This window comes from Puma concolor, chromosome A2 (genome assembly GCF_028749965.1).
Source record: "Puma concolor isolate L17-30 chromosome A2, mPumCon1.1.hap2, whole genome shotgun sequence".
Taxonomy (NCBI): domain Eukaryota; kingdom Metazoa; phylum Chordata; class Mammalia; order Carnivora; family Felidae; genus Puma; species Puma concolor.
This window is the reverse complement of record NC_141668.1, coordinates 29,546,371-29,572,015: the sequence shown is the minus strand read 5'-3', so window position 1 is coordinate 29,572,015 and position 25,645 is coordinate 29,546,371. Positions and strand designations below refer to the sequence as shown.

The 25,645-nt window shown below is 38.9% G+C and overlaps 1 protein-coding gene across 15 annotated transcripts in view; it reads right to left on the bottom strand.

Annotated features, from left to right (window-relative positions):
* Positions 1–25,645, bottom strand: part of CADPS2 (calcium dependent secretion activator 2) — a 553,951-nt gene that overhangs the window by 493,768 nt on the left and 34,538 nt on the right. The window lies entirely within an intron of this gene.

The window sequence follows — 25,645 nt, the reverse complement described above, 5'->3', positions numbered from 1 at the left end:
TCAAAAAAACACTCAAAACCACTATCACTTGTAAATTACCTTGCTTATTTACATTAAGAATCTTTTAAGTATAGATATTGTCTTAAAAACTGAACTGTAACATCAAGACACTGGACTTCAGTAAATGCCTGGAAATGCATGCAGGCTATAAAGGGGGTATTCTGACAATACCACTGCATTAAAAAAACTGTACCGTCTGTGTTCACAGCTTGGTCTCAATTGCCCTTCAGGACTTTATTTGATAATACCATTCTTAGTATTACCCCCAAAAAACTGGGTACTGGGAAATACTTTAATAAAGAATTTTTTAAGTTACAGATGTACTAACTTTTCCTCCCCCCCCCCCCCCCCTTCAAAAACCCTTCCTCTTTAAACACGGGAAAATGAGTATGTCCCATAAAAATGTTAACTAGGGAGAAATGAGGTCTGACCTAAAGTTTTGGGGGTTTTTTTGTTTGGTTTGGTTTTGAAGGGTTTATTTTTGAGGGAGAGAGAGCAAGCAAGCAAGCAAGCGGGGAGGGGCAGAGACAGAGAGAGAGACACACACAATCCAAAGCAGGCACCAGGCTATGAGCAGTCAGCACAGAGCCCAGCGCAGGACTTAAACTCTGAAACCACAAAGATCATGACTTGAGCCACCCAGGTGGCCCTGACTTAAAGTTTTAAAATAATGTTATCCATGCTGGCTTTTAATCAGAAGTATTTTGGGGGTAGTTTTAGGTTGACAAAATGAAGGGAAAAGTACAGAGATTTCCCATAGAAACCCTCCTACCCCAACACACACAGCTGCCCCATTACCAAAATCCTCCAGAATAGTGTATTTGTTACAGTTGATAACCCTACATTGACATCGTAACCCCCCAAAGGACTCAGTTTACCTGAGGCTTCACTCTTGGTGGCATTCATTCCATGGTTTTGGACAAACGTATACTAATGACACATACCCATCATTATGGTATCAGTGTTTTCACTGCCTCAAACCTTCTGTGCTATGCCTATTCATCCCTCCCCTTCCCTAGCCCTCAACCACCATTTATCTATTTTCCCTATAATTCTGCCTTTTCTAGAACATTGCAATTGGAATCCTACAGAAGCCTTTTCAAATCAGTTCCTTCACTTCGTAATATGCATTTAAGGTTCCTGCACATCTTATGGCTTCATATTTCCTTTAAACAGTGAATAACATTTCACTGTCTGGATATACCAACTTATTTATCCACTCACCTACTGAATAATATCTTGCTTGCTTCTAAGTTTTGAAAATTATGAATAAAGCTGCCATAAACATGTATGTGCTGATTTCTGTGTGAGCTTAAGTTTTCAAGTACTTTGGGCAAATACTAAGGAGTACAATGGCTGGGTTGTATGGTCAGAGTATGTTCTTTTTGTAAGAAGCCATCATACCATCTTCCAAAGTAGCTGTACCATTTATAGTCTCACCAGCAATATAAGTTCTTGTTGCTCTACATCAGCATTCGGTGTTGAGGTTTCAAGTTTGGGCCATTCTATGGTATGCAGTGGGAGCTCACTGTTTTAATTTGCTTTTCCCCTAGGTTTTAAAGTTTATTTACGCACAGCATGCATGAAGAGGGGAGGGGTAGAGAGAGAATCCCAAACAGGCCCCACACTGCAAGCACAGAGCTCAACATGGGGCTCTGAACTCACGAACCATGAGATCATGACCTAAGCAGAAATCAAGAGTCAGACGCATAACTGATGGAGCCACCCCAGGCACCCTTCCCCCAGTTTTTAAAAAAAATTACTTCATTCATGTGTGTATAGTGATGTGGGGGGCAAAACTAGTCCTCTATTTCCATTTTAAAGCTGAGTAAAAGGAGGCTTAGAAGTGGGCCCAAATCATAAAGCCAGCATGCGGAACCTGATTACAAAGCCTAACTACATCAAGCTATTCTGCCTTCCAACTAATATCTCGCTAAGTATTCTGAACAACAAAAGTCAAGCAGACAATATTCTCGGAAGTAGTATTAGCAAAATCCTACAAAGAGAGGAGATATACTTAAAGCAGATCACATAAGCAAAATAAGAAGTCTTCTCAATTTAGTGAAGCCTGAAACAAATGTAGAATTTTCAAGTATCAACTGAAATAGTCTAAGAAGCATCTTAACTGCACCACAACCATAATGGTGTCAACAGACTATAAAATCTACATTACAGGGGCCTAGCATACTTTCTAGGAGACATGGTATTCTCATGTTTAAAAAAAATTTTTTTAATCTATTATTCACAACACACCAAAATTCTATGAAGTTAAAACTTGCATCCACATTTTGCTATGACACAGCCATGCCATGTATCTGTATACTAGGACTACTTCTGCACTACCACAGTGGATTCAGAGACACTATGGCCTACCAAGCCTAAAATGTTTGAATTTGTGTATATTGGTATATATACACATACTAATCTATTTTGTTGTGCAATTTTAAAGACAGCCAGCATTTCACTATTTTTATTACAAGTTCCTGTGAATCAAGAAACTATGATATTCACATACAGTTGTCATGTTATTAAATTGATTGTATTTTGGTTCATGGAAACCTCCTTTAGACACTTTTGATTCAGGGTCCCTGTACTCGCAACAGGATGAGTGGGAATTTTTCCTAGATCAGTCCAACAGAGCTTTAGCACAAAGCGTGAAGGAAAATACAACTGAAGCAGGCAGCTTTACAGGCAAAAACCAAGATGTATTTAAGAGGTAAAGTGGGGGGTGGGGGGGAAGGCTTCTGCATGCTTAGACTTTACAACATAGCTACAATAAAGTGGTTTGAATACATTGCTCCTGTAACTCACTAAATTATCATTCTACATGTAATGTATGCTTTCCTTAGTCACAAATGTTCAGAGAATCTCCAAAGTGCACCTAACTAGAGACGTACTGCTCAACTCACCCAGAATGCTAATTTGCTTCCAGAAGAAGGGTGTTCAAGGCCCCACGTAATGCTCAAGAATACACTTCAGATGATTATGCTTTGACCTCACATCTGGAAAAACTGATTTCACAAAGCTGTGCAGGAGACAAGTTTATCTACAATTTTTAAACAAAAGATCAAAACATGACGCCTAATTTAGAAGTCAGTTAAAATATGTAATTCTTGAAGTTATTCCCCGGCTGTGGTAGAAGCAAGAAATGCTGTAAGCAGGTGAAACCATACAGATATACAACAGAACTAGACCTGAAAGGGAGGGAAACAAATGAGCCATGGCTAATAATGAAAAAACAAAAATTTATCATACATTCCAGAGAACTGTTAAACCTTGACAAGTACGGAATAAACCCACCAGGTCCTTCATGGTTAGAAGACTTGACCAATTACCCCACCTCTAACCTGGCAGTCACTGATAGCAAAGTTTCAACTCTCAGCAGCTCTAATTGCAATCATTCTGCTTAAGAATTAACCTATTGTTAGAAGAAAAGATGAACTCTACTCTCTCAAAAATTAAATGCTATTTCCTAAATTTTTTAATTCTTAGCTTTTAAAGAAATCATTTCGTGTCAAGGCATGTGCTCCAAAATATTCAATCCTTATCAGTAGAGAAATACCTGATGCTCACCTCACATGTTCTTAATTGCACAATGCGTTTCCATTTGGGAGGGAGGTGGCAGGGAAAATTCCCTTGCCTCAGTTTCCTCCACTGTAAAAATGGGGAGACCAGAACTTAACTCTTAACCTTGAGGTATTAGATGATAATGGTATACCTTGTTTAACCACTGTCTTAGCATATAAGTGATTAATAAATTGCAATGTGTCTGTAAAGTCTCAATACTGGGAATGAAAAAGCAAGCTAATCAGGTAATAAAAAGTTATGAATATAGCCTGTCCCTCTCTCCTAGATAGTTTGCCTAGAAGAGTCTCAAGTAAACAATGCTTCTAATTTTGAAATATGCATACAAATCCCCAGTTGATCCTGCTGAATGAAGAGTCTAATTCAATAGGCTTGGGGTGGGGCTAGAGATTCTGAATTTCTGAAGGTAACTGCCCTACCTGTCCACAGTCCCAGTAGCAGGGCTCTGTAACTATGGAGGAAGATCAGCTCCAATTCACAAGGTTATTTTTGTTTCAAGATACAGACTCCATTGGGTGTGTTCACTCAGAAATGTTAACAAAATGTAACCTGCAATGGACCTAACTTTGGAGCTGGGTCTCTGAGTTTCTGGGTCCCTCACCATTTACTCTAGTAGTTGAGTATCATATCATAAGAAGGGTAAAAGCAGTGCTGAGTTTTCAACAACCACAACAGCAGCAGCAGCTGCAGCTCCAACAGCAGCTGCAGCTCCAACAGCAGCTGCAGCTCCAACAGCAGCTGCAGCTCCAACAGCAGCTGCAGCTCCAACAGCAGCTGCAGCTCCAACAGCAGCTGCAGCTCCAACAGCAGCTGCAGCTCCAACAGCAGCAACTGCTACAGCAGCAACTGCTACAGCAGCAACTGCTACAGCAACAACTGCTACAGCAACAACTGCTACAGCAACAACAACGCCTCACACTGTGGGGTTATGCTGTCCCTCCCACTCAGAGCTCCAGTTCCATGCCTGACCTTCCCAAACCTTGTGACTTGCACAGGCACAAGGCATGGACTTGCAATTGCTCAAGCTCAACCTCCAAGTACCCTCCAGTACCCCTTCATCTTCAGCTTAAGAATTAGTCTGGCAATCATTTAACAATTAGGAAACAGTGAGGACAGAAATGATGAGGAAAAAAATATCATGGTGTTTTCATTTAATGTATTATTTCTCACAAAAGTCACCCAAGATAAATATTTTTACATCCCTCTTTCATTGACAAGATAACTAACTTAGGGAAGCCAAGAAATTTGTGCAAGGTCATGTAGCTAACAAGAGTAATTACAACATCAGGAGCATAGGGTCCATGCTCTTAACTGCACCCTGAAAAAACTTCCGCACGAGCACTGAATCTGAACTTACAATGTCAGTATGCTTTTTCTCAATGCTTTGCCAGCAAAAAAATAAACTTGTAGCATTCTGCCACTGATCGCTCACTCATTGTTTTAACTGCTTTTATACTTTCCCATGTTTTTGTTTTTTTGAGAGCATGTACACACAAGGCAGGGGAGCTACTAAGGGAGCCAGAGCACAAGAATCCCAAGCAGGCTCCACAACCAGCCCAGAGCCCAACTAGGAGCTTGATCTCAACCCTGAGATCATGACCAGAGCCCACAAGTCAGACCCTTAACCAACTAAGCCACCCAGACGCCCTATACTTTCCTGTTCAAGAGCCATTTACATTTATTCCGTTACCCTTTTTTATTACTCTTCCAGTTTTTAATAGCTCCTTGCAAAATCAAGGTTAGTCCTTATTCTAGGTCTATGATGTGTAGCAATGATTTCCAGTTTGATTATTTCAACCTTGCTTATATCTTTGGCAAATGTATTAATGTCTTAATTGATCTTGGGTTTTGAATTTTGTATAGGAATGCCTTCTCTATTCCTAAGGGCTTGTACTATTTCATTTTTTGTATTTGGAATTTATTCTGGATTTGGAATTAATTCTTATGCATTAACGAAGAACAAATCTAATTTTATTTTTCCATATGGCTATTCAGTGGTTTCAAAAATGGCTATTAAGTCCATTTTTTCCTCACTGATTTGATAAGCCTTTTCATACACAGTACTAGGTTTTGTGACCAATGAAACAATGTAGACATAATCTAATAGAGAAAAAAAAATCCAGACGCCCTTCAATTGTTCATTGAAAAGTTCAAGGTGGAAAAATACCAAGAACAGCCAGAAAAAGCACAGTAATTGGGTGAATGGGATTATCCCACCCTGGTATTAACTACATTACAAACTCTAGAATTAAAAATTCTTGCAAAATTTCCAATGTTTCTACTTAATCTAGAAATCCCACCTCTACTGTATTCCAAAATATACTCACAAGAATACAAAATAACCACAGCATAAAGATAGTATTATTATAAGAGCCAACGAACTATGGTTCACCTATGCAATAATGGGTGAAAACAGTCTATATAGAGTGACCAAGGCAAACCTTATTATCAAGTGAAAAAGCACGATATACAATGTTTCAATAGGATTCTTCATAAGTGGGCACATCAAGGTTCCCAAAGGAAAAAACAAAAGCAAACAAAAAAAACAAGAAGAAAAAACACAGATATGGTTACTTAGCCAAAAAAGGAGGGGACATCTCTGAAAACAAGATTTCTGTGAATATACCTTACTCTATAGTTTTAGTTTTGTATTTTGGAATTCATTAATTTAAGATTTTTACGGAGATCACTCCATAATCACACATAGTTCAAATAGAGAGGTCCCATGTCCACTTTGATCCATGGTAAAAATTTGCAAAACCAGAGTACAATACTGAAACCAGTATATTGACATTGACACAATCCATCTAACTTAAATTTCCCCAGATTATGCATATTCCTTGTGTATGCACATTAGGTTGTAAATAATGTGGTCACCAGTGAAGGTTCCTCTAATCCAACACCGTGGGTACAAAAACCACAAAAATTATTTAGAACATCACACATACCTTTCCTGCCACAGCCCCACCCCATCCCTAACCCCTGTTCAAAACTCATCTGTCTTTGATTTCTACAATTTTTTCATTCAAGAAGTATTGTATGGTACTTTTGCTGCTTCTGGAACAACTGAGTAGATGTCCTTTTCCCTATTCCTCCCATTAAGTACAACAGAAAATCTTGGATTTATAAAACAAGGATAAGAATATTAAAGAGAAGGCAGAAAGCTGGGAACCAAGAAATAACACTGTTTGGTTCTGCCTCTTATATTCCAGATTTGGAGCTAAAGATTTAGGACACCTAAAAACAAATGGCTCAACCCAAAAAAAGCCTTGACAAAAGGCTTCTCCAGAAAACCAAAATACTAGCAAACCGGCAACTTGATTAGACAGAAAACATTTGGAATACAGTTGTTATGGCCTAAACACACACACACACACACACACACACACACACACACACACACACACACACACACACACACACAAATACACAAACACAAGAAATAACCAAACCTACCTCATCTCCACCACCCAAGCCAACAAAGGTCAGGAATTCTACTTTCTCTAGAGACTTGAACACCTGAAACACCCCTGCCTAGGTTGTGCCAGAGACCACGGAGTAAGTGAGGGAAGTTGTGATTAAAGCCTACTGGGCAATGATGAGCACCCTTCTTCCTCAATCACTAGAAGCAACACGGTAAGCCTGGACTTCAGCCCCCCCACAAGGTGACATCCCTCCCACTCAGGTAGGGACAGAGGTGGCCTAGTGCAGACTAAAGACTTTCAGCATCAACCAGCAGAAACACCACGGGGTCCATGGAGAGAAAAGGCAAAAATTCCACCCCACCCAGCAATTAAGAACCCCCACTCACAGGTCAACTGAGGCTCACTGAAGAACCTAGACTTCTAGCTCCCCCTGCTAGCAATGAGGCAGCATCCCCTGCTCTCTGCCAGCAGCAAACACAAGCACTTAAAGTTTAACCACCACCATAGTCTTTCATGACACAAAAAGATCCAGGTTTCAATAGAAAAATAGTCATAACCAAGAACCAGGAATACTGGAAACTGAAGGGACAATCAACAGATGCCAACACTGAAATGACAGACATCAGATTTAACTGACAAAGATTTTTTTTTTTTAATGTTTATTCATTTTTGAGACAGAAAACAGAGCATGAACGGGGGAGGGGCAGAGAGAGAGGGAGACACAGAACCGGAAAAAGGCTCCAGGCTCCAGGCTCCGAGCCATCAGCCCAGAGCCTGACGCGGGGCTGGAACCCATAGTCCGTGAGATCGTGACCTGAGCTGAAGTCGGACGCTTAACCGACTGAGCCACCCAGGCGCCCGACAAAGATTTTAAAGCAGCCATCATAAAAATACTTCAAAGAACAATTATAAGTATGTTTATTAAAACCCATCCAAAAAAAAAAAAAAAAAAGAGCCTCAAAGAAATTAAGCCTCAGCAAGAGAAAACACAAATGGGAATGTTAAAGGAAATATACAACCAAAATTTAAAATTCCGTGAATGAATTCAATGACAGAGTGGAGGCAACAGAGGAAAGAATATGAACTAGAAAGCAGAATAGGAAATACCCAGTATGAACAAGAGAAAAAAAAAAAATCAACAGAGTCTCAGCAACCTATGGGTTAATAATCATCTAGCTTTTCTGTCAATGGAATCCCAGGAAAGGAGAAACAAGGGGGAGTCTGAAAAAGTACTGAATCATGGCTGAAAGCTCTCCAAATTTGCCATGGAGACACAAACCTATGGATTCAAGAAACCAAGAAAACCCCAAACACTGGATAACCCCGAAGAAATCCATGCCAAGACCCATAATAATTAAACTTCTGAAACAAAATCTGTAAAGCAGCTAAGAAAAATGACATACTTTATTGAAAATATATGTCTTATTAGCAACCATGGAAGCCAGAGTTGAGTGTTATGCAAAAGTAGAAATAAATGGCAAACCTACAATCCTATATCCAACATGTCCTCAGGAAATAGAAGGGATATCCAGACTTTCTCAGATAAATGAAACCCAGGACTTTTCACAAGCAAACCTACTTTAAAAGCAACTGAAGTGTTTTCTAGAAAACATTTGGTAGAAAAACCGAATAAACCAAAACACAGGTAAACATAATAAGCTTTCTTCCTTTTCAGATTTCTAAATTATGTTTTTTGATGGTTAAAGCAAAACACTGTTTCATATCATTCCAATGTTATGTATAAAAATATTTTTAATTGCTTCATCCATTTTGTTTTGTTTTTCAGTATATTTGACAGTGTTACATTAGTTTCAGGTGTATAGTGATTCAACTTCTCTATATATGCTACATTCACAAGTAGCTACCATCTGTCACCACAGGATACTACTCCAATATCACTGACTGTATTCCCTATTCTGTGCACATTTCCATGACTTACTCATTCCATAACTGTAAAACCACCTCCCACTCCACCATATTAGCCTATAAACCCCACCCTCTTCCTTCAGGCAACCTTGAGTTTGCTCTCTGTATTTAGAAGTCTGATTCTTTTGTTTTAGATTCCACAGGAGTGAAATCACATGGTATTTGTCTTTCTCAGTCTGACTTATTTAGCATAATACCCTCTGGGTCCATCAGTGTTGTCACAATTAACAAGAGCTCATCCTTTTCATGGCTGTGTAACATACTCTATATAGAAAACGCTATCGACGCCATGAAAAACAAATAGATTCAGTAAAACTGCAGGATACAAAATTAATACCCAGGAATTAGTAGCATTTCTGTACACAAATAACAAAGCAAAATAAATCCAGGAAATAATTCCATTTAGAATAGTACCAAGAAGAATTAGACACCTAGGAATAAATGTAACCGAGGAGATGAAAGATCTGTACCCTGAGAACTCTAGCACTCATGAAAGTGAAGAGGACACAAATGGAAAGATATTCCATGCCCATGGATTGGAAGAATACTGGTCAAATGTCTATGCTACCCAAAGCAATCTATAGGATTTAATGCAATCCTCTCAAAGTATCAACAGCATTTTTCACAGAATACTAGAATTTGTATGGAACCATAGAAGACCACAAATAGCCAAAGCAATCCTGAGAAAGAACAGAGCCGAAAATCTCCGTTCCAGATTTCCTAATCTACCATAAAGCTGTAATAATCAAAACAGTCTGGATCTGTTACAGAACAGAAACACTGATCAACAGAACAGAATATAGAGCCCAAAAATACACCCATGCTTATATGGTCAATTAATCTATGGCAAAGGAAGCAGGATTATACAACTGGGAAAAGTCTCTTCAATAAATGGTGCTAGGAAAACAGGATAGCTACATGGAAAAAAAAAATTCCAACTGGACTACTTTCTAAAACCCTATTCAAAGATAAACTCCAAATGGATTAAAGACTTAAATGTCAGACATGAAACCACAAAACTGGACAATACAAGCAGTAATTTCTCTGACATCAGTCATAGCAACGTTTTTCTAGATAGGTCTCCTAAGGCAAGAGAAACAAAAGCAAAAATAAACTACTGGGACTATATCCAAATAAAAAGCTTTCACACAATGAAGGAAAACCATCAACAACAACACAAAATGGCAACCTACTGAACAGGAAAATATATTTGCACAGTATGTATGATAAGGAGTTAATATCCAAAATACATAAAGATCTTACGTAACACCAAAAACAAAACACATCAATCCAACAGGCAGAGAACTTGAAGAGACATTTTTCCAAAGACAACATTCAGATGGCTAGACACAGGAAAAGCTACTCCACAGAGAATTGCAAGTCCAAACCAAAATGAGATCTCTTACACCTGTAAGGATGGCTAAAATTAAAAAAGAATAGCACATGTTCACAAAAATGTGAAAGGAAAGAAAGAAGCCCTCGTGTACGGTTGGTGGGAATGCAAGCCAACTGGGGTAGCCACTGTGGAAAACAGTATGTAAATTCCTCAAAAAGTTGAAAATAGAAATGCCCTATGATCCAATAATCCCATTATTGGGTATCTATCCAAAGAACACAAAAACACTAATTCAAAAAGTACATGCACCCCTGTGTTTATTGCAGCATTATTTGCAATAGCCAACATACAGAAGCAACATAAGTGCCCACTGACAGATGAATGGATCCAGACGTGGTGTATGTGTGTGAATACACACACTGGAATAGAAGTGTTTTGAAACATAAAAAGAGTCTATATTTCAAAAGGACTAGTAAAAAGGTGATACTAGTGGACTGTAATAATTTATGGGTATTTAGGTAACACCTAGAGCAACCTCTTAGAAGGCCATAAAGATACACTCATTGTAAATATTATCATAATTTTAACCTATATTAAAATAACCCATAGGAAGTCAAGACTAAGAAGTGAAAATGAGAAAACAAAATGAAATGGCAGACTTATGCCCTAACAGATAAATGGTTATATTAAATATAAATGGTTTAAATATACTAAAGACAGACTGACAGATTAAAAACCCTAACCCAACTATATACTGCATACAATAAACTCACTTCAAATATGACACAGGCAATTGAAAGGAAATGGAAGGAAAAAGATATCATGCAAACATTGGTGAAAGGTAATTAGGACTATCAGATACAACAGACTTCAGAGCAAAATTAGTAGACAAAGGGATATTACATAATGGGAAAAAGTCAATCCACCAAGATGGCCTAGGTGACCTAAATGTGCATGCACCAAAAAACAAGGCTGCAAAATATGTAAAGCAGAACTAAAACTCAAAATATACACATCTACCATTACAGTTGGAGATGAACTAAGTTACTAGAAAACATACAGGATTCAATACCTTCAACTAGGAGAATCTAATGTTAACACTCTGCCCAACAGCAGAATACATTCAAGTGACATCAGAGCACATATCGAGATACACCGTATCCTGTGCCACAAACTTCAAAAACTTTAAAAGAACTAATGATATCATACAGACTATTTTATCTGACCAAAATAGGACCGAACTAGGAATCAATAGCAAAGACAACAAGCTGAAAACCAAGCAATACACTTCTAAACAAGTGGATCGAAGAGGGTCTCAATTTTTTTTTTTTTTTTTTTTAAACAAGAGGGGCACCTGGGCAGCTCGGTAGATTGAGTGTCTGACCCTTAATTTCAGCTCAGGTCATGATCCCAGGGTAGTGAGATCAAGCTCTGTGATGAGTGTGGGGCCTGCTTAGGATTCTCTCCCCCTCTGCCACCTCCCCAGCTTGCGTACCCTCCCTAATGAATTTTTAAAAATAAACCAATGTTAAACCAAATGAGTATACAATATATCTAGATTAGACACAAGCATTGCTGAGAGCTAAATTTATAGCACTAGACGTATAGATTTTACAAGTCTTAATTTAAGCTCTCAGCTCAAGAACTGAGAAAGAACAAAATAAATCCAATCTAAGTAGAAGGAAATGAAAAGCAAAAGCTAATGAAATTGAAAATAGGAAATCAACAGAGGGAAAAGATCAATGGAATAAAAAGCTGGTTCCTGCAGCGGGGGGGGGAATAAGTTTGTTAAACTTCTAGCAACAACCATAAAAACAGAAAAAGACACACATCACCGATACCCAGAATGAAATACAACACTGTAAATCCCCCAGCCATTAAAAATATTAGGAAATACTATGAACTTTATGGGAGCATTCAGACTGAGGTCTGCCATCAGAACACCTAGGTGTTCTTTTTGGTCAAACAGCACTATTCTCCACTGTCCAACCCACCGATTCCACCCATCACGTCTTCAGGTGATTATAATGTATATACTACTTGCATTAGGCTAACGTGTTGTTTTCCTTCAGCAAAAGAGTGAAGCCGAGAATCCAAAAGCCAAACTTAGAAATTTTCTTCCCTTTGCACTCTGAAGGAATACTGGATCAGTTTTGTTAAATGTTTTGCAAGAAGAAACCTCGTGAATGGCATTACAAGGTCAACCTCCCACATTCCTACCTTGCATGCAAAAGCCACTTTCTATATTTTCAATTACCCTATGAAGAGTCATGTGCGACTGGTAGATGGATTCAACTATCTTTTGTCTCATGTGAAGAAAGCATGACAGAAGTTTTACAGGAAAACCTTACTATAGAGGTCAACTGGTACATAAATTATATATTTCACTCCTAAGTAACCTTAGGCCTTTACCTTATTTCATGTATTAAATATTTTTTTAAGAATTTCTAAAACACAGCTTGAAGTCTTTACCCTATGGAGAAGATGCACCTCTTTTTACAAAACTGTTTAAAAGGGGCCTCTAATATCTCTAAATTTGACAATAAGATTATAATTCATTTAGGCCAAGCTCATTCAAAACAGCACAAGAGCAGATACCTTTTCAAGTATTGTGACACACAGAAAAAAAAAAAAACAAGTACTTATGAATACACAGAATGAGACATACAACTATCCGTTGGACTTCACTACAGTGATCACTGTATATAAAAGTACAGGAAAGAACTATTATCCCCGTTTCAAGGTAAGAATAATTTAGACACAGAAAGGTTACTAGCCCAGCCCAAGTCCACACAGCCGGTAAGAGGCAGAATCATCATTCAAAATTGAGACAGTCTTGTCTCCATAGTCCCTGCTGCTAACTCATCACTACACTGCAGACTCAGAAAAATCACAGGAGAGTAATGTCTACTGCAAGATTAAAAGGCAAAGTGTAAAATCTATAGAATAAGGATTCTATTTTAAGTGAGGATTAAAAAAGTGGCATTCCATTTATTGACAGTGCTATAGAAATAGCAGGAAGTTAAACCTTATTAGCATTAGGATACCAAAAAAGAAAAAAGAAAAAAAAAAGGATGCCAATCCCACCAATTTCAAAAGGTCTGCAGAGACAGACTATTCTGAATGTGCAGTAATTTAAAAATAAGAAGTACCAAAATAAGAAATTTAACTGCTCCCATATATAGTGCATAAGAGGAAAAAGAGATGAGCCAGGCTCAGTAGATATTTTTTTCCAGTAATTTGTAGTCTTCAATTTGTAATAACTGCAAAAAAAGAACGGTCTCTGGACACTGGAAGATCTTCAATTCCTATTTAGGAGGTTCTTCAGAAAACACTGAAGCAAAAAGATTAATCATAAAGCAAGCAATTCATACTGTAAAAGAAGGCTAAAGATAGTTCCAAGTCCAATAATTACATATCCCCTTCAGCTATAAAATAACTCCATTCTATTTAAGAAAAAAATAGTTTCATGTTTTCCATTTATAAATTCCAACTATAACACCATGAAATTCAAAAGAAAGCACTCATAATAGGTCATTAAAAGAATGCAATCAGGACTTCCAGTGAACAGAGCTTATGATAAAAAACAAAGAACCACCACGGGATTAAAGCGGAAATTTAAAAAAAAAAAAAATCTGATGTTGGGTTTTTTTCTAAGTAGGTGCCACACCCAAAGTGAGGCTTGAACTCCCGACCCTGAGGTCGAGTCACATGCTCTAAGCCAGTCAGGTGCCCCATAATCTTTTAAATGTAAAACATCTGAGGGCCATATTATTAGGCTTTTCTAGGAGAAATTTAGAACCTAGGCTGGAGGAAGTAGGAATACCACACAAAATTCAGTGACCTACTAGGAAACAGGCCTCCTCCTCTTCCTTCTTCCCGCTGAAAGTGATCAATGGGGCTATTATTCAGATCTTATTACAAAAAGAAAACCAAGTCCAACACTGCATGATCAAGTAACATAAGGGACTCATACCTATATTACATCATCACTTCATGCAACAAAACATCATGCCCTAACTGGTGTTATTTGTGCGGTAAAATAGCAAAGCAACCCTTTATGATTTCTACAAGAAAAATTGATACATTCCAGTCTTCAAAAACCATCAGTATATTCAATTATGGATTTTCATTAGAACCTGTGATGTTTATATTTTATTGTGAATTCTACAGGCTTTTACCTAAAAAAAAAAAAAAAAGAGGACTGAAGATATAGGAGTTACTTCCCAAATGGGGATGTACTTCAATTCCTGTATTCCTGTTGGGATGTTGTCTGGCAGTGGGGGGCAGTTTAAAGGAGGTCCCTGGAATTATTGCCAGTAAAATTTCAATCACATAAACTTAACTCTCCACCTTCAGTAGGGGCCAAAAGCCTGAACTCAAACTCCTCACCCTCAAGCAATTCTGCCAAAGATTAAAGAACTCTTTCCAATATTAGCAATTTAAAAAGTTGATCAGAGACACCCCCCCCCACATACACACACAAAGCATACATAGGGATTGTCACTGTAGCTCTACTCTCACATAAAATAGACTGAAGCTTGTAGTAAGTTATCTTTCCCCTTTGAAAAATGAAAATCTTTCCAGAAAAAGGGATGCCAATATAGTATGTAAGGAAAGCTCTAGGTCAGCATTCCATAAAGGAATGGTCCCATTCTGGTTAGAGACCATAAATGCCAACATCAATCATGCTATAAAATACTGTCCCTCTTTGGTAATAGATGGATTTATATAGAAGTATGTGTTTCACTCTAAAATCATTCAAAAATATTTATGTGCCAAGCATTGTTAGGATGCATACACGAAATAACAGTCCTGGGGTGCCTAGGTGGCTTAAGTTGGTTAAGTGTCCGACTTCAGTTCAGGTCATGATCTCATGGCTGAGTTCGAGTCCCGCACTGGGCTCTGTGCTGACAGTTCAGAGCCTGGAGCCTGCTTCAGATTCTGTCTGTCTGTCTGTCTCTCTCTCTCTCTGCCCCTCTCCTGCTCATGGTCTCAAAAATAAAAAAATAAAAATAAAGGAACAAATACCAGAGTGGTCATTAAGGGAACTCTATTCCGGTGGTAAGTGGCATGTAAACACATAATGTTAATTCCCTCAAAACACCAGATTCCCTTAAGTCCACAGTTTCCAAGATCATGGACTTTAAAAAGCTTAAGTATAAAAAGCATGTTGTGAACCACACATGTGTGCACACATGTATACTAAATGAGAAGTGTGAACTTGAATCCTGAAACAGCGTATAGAGACCTGGTTTCATACGTGGCCCTTTGCTTATACTTGCTCAAGAGAAATGTAGCGTACAGATTTTCAAAGTCTATTTATGCTTGATCAGAAATCATCTGGAAATAGAAAAAGGGCTTATTTTCCTGGGTCTGATCTTCCATCTGAATTAAGAAATGGAACATAAACAGACCTCCTCTGCCTGTGTTACCAGAAACCTACCAGTATAACCGTGGGAACAGATGGCAATATTGTGGTCTGGTTCTACCTACCACTGCAAGGCAACTGAAGTAAACCTCACAGATGTAAACTGAATAGATGTTCAAATGCTGCTATACAAATTAGTAATTCAAAACCATAGCTGGCTATCCCCAGAGAAGCCAAGAAATCACAGTATAATATGGAAATTGCCATAACATAGTGAGATCTACACAAACATTACCCAAATCTTCGTCGGTCATGAAAGCAAGCCATTCCAATACAGAGAATGGGAGACTGCCGGATCATAAAAAGACAATTTTAGCAGTGAAACGACTAAGTAGGATACCAAAATGGTGGATACATAATACACCTGTATTCAAACCCATAGAATGGACAACACCAAGAGTGAACCCTAAAATTAACCATGGGCTTTGGGTGATTATGATGTGCCAACGTAGGTTTATCAGTGGTAACAAATGTACCATCTGGTGGGGGATGTGGACAATGGGGAAGTCATACAGTGTACAGGCAACCTCTGTACGTCCCCTCAGTTTCGTACACTTAACACTGCTATAAAAAATGAAAGTCTTAATTTTTTATTAGTTTCATGATGAAATAAAGGCATTTCTCTTCACTTTTGTTTTCCTTAGCTCACGTGAATACACTCCTCCTCTTTAACTACAAAAAGGAAATAGATGTCCAAATACCATATTGCTGATCAAAAAGTGGGGGAAATAACCCAGGGAGGAAAGATAGTTGTGCCTGGACAGTGAGACCAGTAACATTTTCGTAATGCCTTCTAGCCTCTGTTCTGTTCATATCATTTCTATTTCCATTTTCCCTAATTGTGATGATATAATTTAAGTTTATTTTGAGAAAGAGAATGTGAGTGGGGCAGAGAGAGGGGGAGAGAGAGAATCCCAAGCAGGCTCCACATTCTCAGTGCAGAGCCTGACACAGGGCTCAGTCCCACAAACCGTGGGATCATGACCCGAGCCGAAATCAAGAGTCAGATGCTCAGAGATGGACTGAGCCAACCTAGGCGCCCCTTTATGAGATAACGTTTTAACATAACGTACCATTATAGTATTCAAAATCTTTGCTAACAGATGAAAGAGGTATCTAGTGGTTTGTAATGTTTTAATTCCTACTGAAATGGACCATTTTTTCACCTTATTAAAATGTTGTGAATCAGTTCAAGAAACAGGAAAATGTTTATGTATCATGCTTTATGTTTAAATACTAAACTTGGTTTTAAGAATTACAATGTTAAACATTAAGCTGAAATACACTTAATGTGGGCCCAAGAGGGTATTTCCTCTAACTTTCACTTCAACAGCAATAGGGTTTTTAAAAAATTTCAAGTTAACAATAAAAGTCCTTAATTTATGGACTTTCTAAGAACACAAATTCAAGAAATATCAGACAGTGTTTGGGAAGGTTTCAGATGGGAAATAGATTTGAGCTTGTTCTTAAATAAGGTTTGAATGGATATGGAGGGAAAAAGAGCCAGGAACCAGAGACTATCTTAAACACATTTGGCTAAAAGAAACTTATAAACTGTTCAGAAAGGAGTGCCATCAAAGATAATAACCAAGATAGGCCTGCAAGGGCAGAGTTGATAACATTGAGAGAATAGGTGAAAAGGTTAAGGTAGAAAAATTAAATGGGTAGTAACTGAAAATCAAGGTCTAACCCTTGGGGAAATTACCCTGAAAGAATTGAAAAAATCCCAGGTGAAAGAAAACTGAAGAACCATCAAAGCATTACAAACCTAGGGAAGGGCAGAATTACCAAAGTTCAAGGAGAAGATGGTTTTAACAAGCAGGGCAATTATCCCATGCTACAGAAGGGCAGGAAAACATCAGCTGAAGAGGCCAATAGATTTAGTGGTAAAGACCTTCAAGAATTCAGTTTCGACAGGAACAACAAGCAGAGAACCTTGTAGATTTTGCAGTTGACTTTTCCCAGAAATACCAGCATAAACCCAAGTTCCACTATCAGCGAAGTTGATAATGCACAGGGAACCCAAAAGTCAAATCCATTTTTCAAAGAGTGGTCAGTTGGCCTCTGGGAAGGTCATACTGATCTCTGGGGAAGAACATTTCAAGTAGAGGAAACAGCACGGAGAACATGCCTAGCATGTAGAAGGCAGTACAAAGAAGGCTAGTGGGGAGTTAAAAACACAGAGAAACAAGGATAGGTAAAGCTATGAAGTCAAAGGATGACAGATCCTGCAGGTGATTTAAGACCTGTGGTTTGAGTGTATTAGGGAGCCACTGGGGTTTTGAGCAGAAGAGTAAAAAACCTAGGTCAGAATCGTGGGAGAACAACAAAACCGAATGAGTGGAGCTGTTCCTACAGTGCTTTCTGTCTTTCGCAGTAACCGTATTGAGGAATGTATTCACTGTGCTGCCGAACTTTATAATGAGCTCTACCCGGAGCCTCCATGGCACACGTGCCATGGCCCAGGAACAAGGCTGGGCCCAGGACAACCAGAATCACCTGGGCCCATCAACTTCAAACGAAGGAGGCCTTTTCCAGTTACCAGGAAGTACTATACAAATTATCATTTAAGTATGCCAGGACTTGGAGACGATTAGGGAGTACTTTTCTGGAGGGAGGCAAGCATTAGTTACGTAAACAAGTCAGTTACAATTTTAAAAGGAACCCAAAATATAATCAAATTCATTTTTATAAATCTTCTATAGGAAAACAAATCCCTTCAGTGTTGGAATTCAAGTCACCTTTGGTTTTACATTTTGGCAAAACAAGAAATGAAGATGAAGAAAACCAACTGACGACTTAGATCCTTTACTCAGATCTACTTATAAGCATAAGTGGAAATTTCTTGGTGCCTCCATTCCATATCTGTTCAATGAACCTTCCAGTAATCATTTTAGTAAATATTGTATGTGAAAGTAATTTTACGTTAGATTCTTAGATAGCATTACCTTACATCTAAAATTATTAAAATTTACTTTCTACAGAATACAGAGGATTCTCTTTTCCAAGCTTACTGAAACAACTCAGTTGTAGATAAAGATTCAAGGCATCCAAGCCCATAAAAGAATTTTAGTTAAAATTTGGTTTTATTAATTGGTTTGCAAGATTACAACAGCCAAAAAATGTATCATATGTATATACAAGTATACGTGTATCACGCATGTCTCATTTGTGTAGTACATTTACTTTATAACTTTAGATCCCTTACCAATTATAATGTTGACCATTACCCCACACAACCTCCACCCTAAATGGTTTAAACTTCAGTACAAGCATTACAAGGAATTTTTTATCATGCAAAAAGACTGCTAAATGATGCCCATAGATCACTGCATATAACATCTAGCATGGCATTCTACAAAACAGCACTGAAAAGAAAATAAGCAGTATACCATCACCAAATTCTAGACTCCTTCTGGCTTTCTTGCTCTTCTCTGTACCACTCTGTACCAGAGCAGAGAGCAGGCTCAAGAGTGTCAGTCACATCAAACTTCCTTAAGGGAGATACTGGTACACAGCATAGATGCTCAACACAGCCCGAGAGTCTACTACCACCATACCTAAAACCAATGGAAGAATTACCCAAAAATAGCCAGGTACCATAAACTGAGAAAGACACACAGTGGCACCCTCCACCTTATGAGGGGCTTTGCTACTATAACAAGTATCTGGGGGGGAGGGTAGTCATAAAAACAATTTTTCCATTTTTCTGAGTTAAAACCTTTTAGAAGTTGATAAACAGAATAAAATGTATCACACTAAACAAAAAGCCACAGAATACTTCAGAGTGGAGAACTTCTCTTCAAATAGATTTTTAAAAAAGGCCTACTACCATTAATGCCCCCTTTGGAAATTCTTAATACAATGATAGGAAACAGCAAAGTATATGAATTGATATATTGGCAGATCTACAGAAAAGATTATCTTTACTAAAGAAGTCACGTATATAATAAAATTTTCATGCCCATATATCAACAAGGTATAAAATTTATGTACCTAAAAGTTATGTAACATTACTGTAATATTCCTTTATGAAAACAACTGCAAAAACATCAATTCTTTGTGATTAACGTTCCAGAAAATACAGAACCAGTCTATCGGTATCAACCTTATCAATGCTGTTTTGTAGAATGCCATGCTAGAGGTTATATGCAGTAATCTGCGGGCATCATTTAGCAATAAAAAATTCCTTTCAATGCTTATACTGGAGTTTAAACTTGTTTTGGGTTTTGTTTCTTTTTTTAAATAGCTTTCATGCCCAGCACAGAGCTTAAACACTCAACCCTGAGATGAGGACCTGAGCAGAGATCAAGAGTGAAAATGCTTAGGCCATGGGGTGCCTGGGTGGGCTCCGTGGGTTGAGAGTCCGACTTTGGCTCAGGTCACCATCTCGCGGTCCGTGAGTTCGAGCCCCACGTCAGGCTCTGTGCTGACAGCTCAGGGCCTGGAGCCTGTTTCAGATTCTGTGTCTCCCTCTCTCTCTGACCCTCCCCTGTTCATGCTCTGTCTCAAGATAAATAAACATTAAAAAAAAATTTTTTTTAATTAAAAGAAAATGCTTAGGCAATAGAGCCACCCAGGCACCCAAATTTAAACTGTATAAAACTCTTTAAACCATTTGTTTAGGGTGAAGATTCTCGGGGGAAATGGTCAACATTACAATTGCAAAGTGGATCTAGAGTTCTTAAAGTAAATTATACAAATGACACCTGGACAGTACATGTACACTTGTAGACACACGTGATAACAAATTTATTCACTAAATAAATCAAAACTTATTTTGAAAGAATATGTTGTCAAGTACTCCAACATGAAAGGGACAGGACAGTTAGCCCCACCTTTACATTACAAACTACCATTAAAACAATCATAAAATTAAAGCAGATTGAGGCAAAAGAATTAGAAGTCTCAGGAAAGACATAATTACATGTAATTTAATGTACGAAATTTGGTATCAAGCTCAAGGATTTAGGAAAAGTTAATAACTTAGATAACATAGCACCACAGAAAACTTTTCAAATCTACCTTGTAGGGGCACCCAGGTGGCTCAGTCGGTTGAGCATCCGAATTCAGCTCAGGTCACGATCTCACGGTTCATGGGTTCAAGCCCCGTGTCAGGCTCTGTGCTGACAGCTCAGAGCCTAGAGCCTGCTTCAGATTCTGTGTCCCCCCTCTCTCTGCCCCTTCCCCACTCACACTGTCTCTTAAAAATAAACATGAGAATATAATAATATATATACTATAAATATTAAAAAAAAAAATAAACCTACCTTGTAGCATAAAGCAAGTTACAGCAACCATAAATTTTAAGCCAATTTATGAAATTTTAAGCCAAATTATGCAAGTTGAGTATGTTAAGAGTAGGAAGAATCAAAAAATATATCTGATTACAGGGAAAAACAAAAACAACCTAGAACCTCTCCACCCATCATAAAATAGCAAAGAAAAGCAGACTTTTTTCCCCAGGCTGACTTGGATTCTCAACTATTCTTCCCAAAACCAATGTAAACAGGAAGAACTGAAGATCTTCAAGGCTGAGTCCACTAATTCCAAATTTCCAAAGCCTAGTTCCTACTAAGAACTTTGTACTCCAAGCCAACTATCCAGTATGACCAGTCCTTCAGTCAGGGTCCCAAGAAGAAAGAGATGGGACACTCAGAACGTGGTAACAGAATTTAAGAAGGGTGATTTACAAGGTGGGGGTGTAACAGAACCCTGCCCTAGGCTGACAGTGGCTGGGCCGTGACCTCTCCTAGCTTAGAAGTAGGTGAAGGAGCAGTTGTCGTCCGTCTGAGAAATAGCCATAGAAATGGTTGCTTTGTGGGGGGTGCCTGGGTGGCTCAGTTGGTTAAGCGACCGACTTCGGCTCAGGTCATGATCTCACAGTTTGTGGGTTCGAGCCCCACATCAGGCTCTGTGCTGACAGCTCAGAGCCTGGAACCTGCTTCGGAGTCTGTGTCTCCTTCTCTCTCTGACCTTCCCCCACTTGTGCTCTGTCTCTCAGAGATAAATAAATGTAAAAGAAAAGAAATGGTTGCTTCGTGGAGAGCTGTGAGCTCTAAGGAGCACAGCCCACTCCAGAGGACCTTGGGGGTCAGGGAGGGAGCAGGAATACTTGGGACTTCTTTCCTCCCCCGACCCTCCCAGCTTCAGCCAGGTTCCAGAGAGCCAAACCTAATCAGAAGCCTGAGAGCAAGAGTCCAAGCAGGTCCACCCTCTGGGGCAGAAAGCAGGGTGAGAAAGGGTGGAAGGGGAGTCTAAAGGAGCAACAATCTGGTAGGACAGGGTGAGCCCAGCCTCAGGACTTCTCTTCTGCTTCGAATTCCAGTTTGCAGCATTGTTCGTGCCAGTTTCACACAATGCCCTGAAACCTGGTGGAAGGCTCCTGACCATCTGAAACGTTTCCTATTCTTTACCCATGTCGAAAATGGACACTCATTTAACAAGAGTCACAATCCTACATACCAAAAAGTGACAATGGGGGGGGGGAGACACTAAGATTATAAAGTCAACTAGATAATGCTTACAGAACGGCATCAGAAAAATAAAGCACATATCCTTTGTATGTTAAAGTTATAAGCATGTGAATATATATGTTAAAAATGGTATGTGTTAACATAGGATACAGTGGTCTTTAAATTTCTAGACTAAGATACAAACAGGTAGGAAAGGGAAAAAACACATGTTCTACATTATCCAGTAAGGGCCCAGTCAATTCTCAGTTTGAGAACAATCATTTTTGCTCTCAAGATAACTAAAGGAAATAAGCTAGCTAACTTAAGCCTTTCAGTAGCCACCACTGAGGCGAAGTTTTGTGGGGGTTGTTTTTAAACACTTCTAATGGGGCAAAAATAAAAATCAATTGTAACTATATGTGGAAGAAGGCACAAAGGAAAACAATGCTTTACAATCCTATGAGTAAATTACTTAAGAGATTATGTTACCCCCCCAACCTTTTGTTTTTCTGGGTTTTTTTTTCTTTTTACAGCTAGCTAAGGATACCAAGCTGGAAAAACAAAAGGCTTAAGAACAGTGCTTTCTAATACCAGATACCGGATTCCCATTTCTGAACACACACTAGCAAGAGCCTGTACTCAATGTACTAGATGGGTTATTTTTTCTTTCCTACCAAAAGCAGGACGAAATTCGCCTTCAACAATATAGAAGGATGGAGAAAGCAGGCCACAGACTTACCCACGTATCTGCCTACCATAACGGAAAAAGCCAGGAAAACATCAAAATGGGAAGTTGAGAAGGAAGGTAACTAATCTGTTCACACCACTACCTTGACCTCTGAAGTGTCACGGTCTACTGTCAAAGTTACAACGAAACTTTGAGATGAAGGGATATTTGATAGAAACAGGTGACAAATTTGAGATGTACTATCAGTGACAGTGTCTGGTAGCCCCACAGGACAGCCTCCAAAGATACCTGGCCACTGGGCAAGCTAACTCCGATGTAGTGAATGGCCTCCTCTAACCAGACAGAAGCCTATTTCAAAGGAAATTCATCAGCTGCCTTTGCAATGCTTATCAAAATCTCTATTTACATGCTATTAGCTTCTCACCTTCCTAAGGGCTTAGTTTGAGTCAGCCCACACCTCAAGAGCCAGGGAGTCCCATCAAGATGCCTGGATCATCGACCTCAAAGGGAACATTTTAGAAGGAAATCCATCACTGCCCACCCAGTCGCTCAAATGTAAAAGGGAGGAGTCACCATAAATCCCTACGACCCCACTCTCCTACTGACTGGATCTCTGATCAAACCCCAACATCCCAACACAGTTGGGATGTGTTGATCATCCCAACACAGTATCTCTACCTACCTACACAGCTACTACCTTACTTCAGGTTGTCCGATTTCTGCCGGGACCTTCCCACTCACTCACCTCTGCCTTCCTCTAACCTATTCTCCTTAGGTTTTCCAGAATACTCTTTTTACAGAGAACTCACCTCATATTTTTCCTCCGTGCAAGCCTTCACTAGGTCTCGTTTTACAGAATAAAGCCCAAACTCCTGCAAAAGGCTCTGCATACCCAGTTCCCACCCACCTAACCAAGTTTCATCTCTTGCTATGTGCCTTTCCCCAAAGCTGCCCCCCCACACACTATGTGCCACTTCATGTCCTGGTACCCTTACAGCTAATCCCATCTGAATCCCTCTCACTCACATATTGATCTATTCAGCTTTCAACCTGCTGCTCTAATTTCACTTCCTCCAAGAAGTCAACTCTGATGGTGCCTTGGAGAACTGACTGCTCCTTTGTGTTCCTCCCTCAAGACAGGTTACTTTCTCAGTCAGTGTGAATCCTCAAGTCCTAGATCTGTGGTATTTGCTTACCAAATGAATAAAACTTTTTATCGATAAAACCAGCACATTTTTGATATATCGATTAGCCAAAGATCTTGCCAGAACATCAAAGTGCTAGACTGGACAAGGCACCAGCCTAGTTAATTGGAATAAGAACTGATGGAGAAGTCCCCTCTAACCATGACTGACCAAATTGTCTGGAGAGCTTAAATATCCAGGGTAAGCCCCAGAATTCTGATTCACTTGGTGTAGACCCGGCTTTGCTTCAAGGCTTACCAAGTGATTCTAATATGCAGCCATATTCGTGAACCACAGGGCTAGAGAAAAAAAAAAAAAATCTGTCTTTTCCACTCCTGCCCTGGAGTGGGAGACAGATGATGCCAACACCCATTTGTCACACCGACTGCGTCCGGCATTTGAACTACAACTACTAAAGGGCTGAGGACTACCCCCCTTCCTTGCCAGAAGTATTTCAGAAACCATTCTTCCTGGTTCCATGACCAGAATGGACCCTTGACTAGAATGGGTTTAGTCCAACTTTATTTTCTGAGTATAATATCAGCAGTACCAAGAATATAAATGGCCAGAAACCTAGCAGAAGTCAGAAAAGACCCGAACGAACCTATTATTTGAGGTTGGAAGCTCATCTACAGGGATGCATCACCACCCCAATGACTGGCGCACAGGATCTCTAAGAAGGCCACAGACCACCCTCATTGAGGAACATTTTAAAATGGTTACTGACAGTTGTCCCAATGACATGGGAGTGAAGGGGCATAGCTGGTATTAGAAAGCAGGGGGTAGAAATGCTAAATGATCTACATGAAGGATGGTCCTGGGGCTGCAGACATCCTCCAGGACATCCACAGAAGAGAAAAAAACTTACTAGAACCTAATACTAAGTTTATATACAAGCATTTTTGCAGGGGTTTAAATATATCCACAGTTTTTCGAAAATACAACTACTATGCAAATTCAGGAAAGACCATATTTTTAGAAACATTAACAGCTATTTGCTAGTTAGGAAAATCCTGCTGTGGGCTATGTTTAAATCAACAGAATACATTTATGTCAGTCTGCACCGGAGATTGGTACATTCCATGATTTTATATAAATATGAATACACACATCAAATTGGATCTCCCAGGATAGCTGTGTTCAAGTATTTACACATTGATTTACGTGTTAGTTTACTGAAATTATTTTTACTTCATATTATAGATAAGGCATTATAACAATGCATTATGACTGGGTTATGCATTTGTTATAAATATTTAAATATAAAATTTATAGAGCATATAGCTATTTTAGGACACAACAAATGGTATTACACACCATTTGTTATTTAAAAAAAAGCACTGGACCTAATAAAGAACATGCGATTTAATGTCCTCACTACCTGATTTTAAATGCATAGATTTTAAAAAGTTTACACCCTAGTTCTCCAAAGTTAGTTTTTGGATACCTTTCCTAAAAATCTAGGTTGTAATCATTCACATATTTGAACATTCTCTCCTACTCTCACAGCCCAAGAAGAATTCTCATCTCCCTACAACCCAGGTTCCCTAAGCTCCCAACAGCAACTACATCAGCCCTGTGGCAGATAAAGTTACTTCTCAGCTATAGGAAAAAG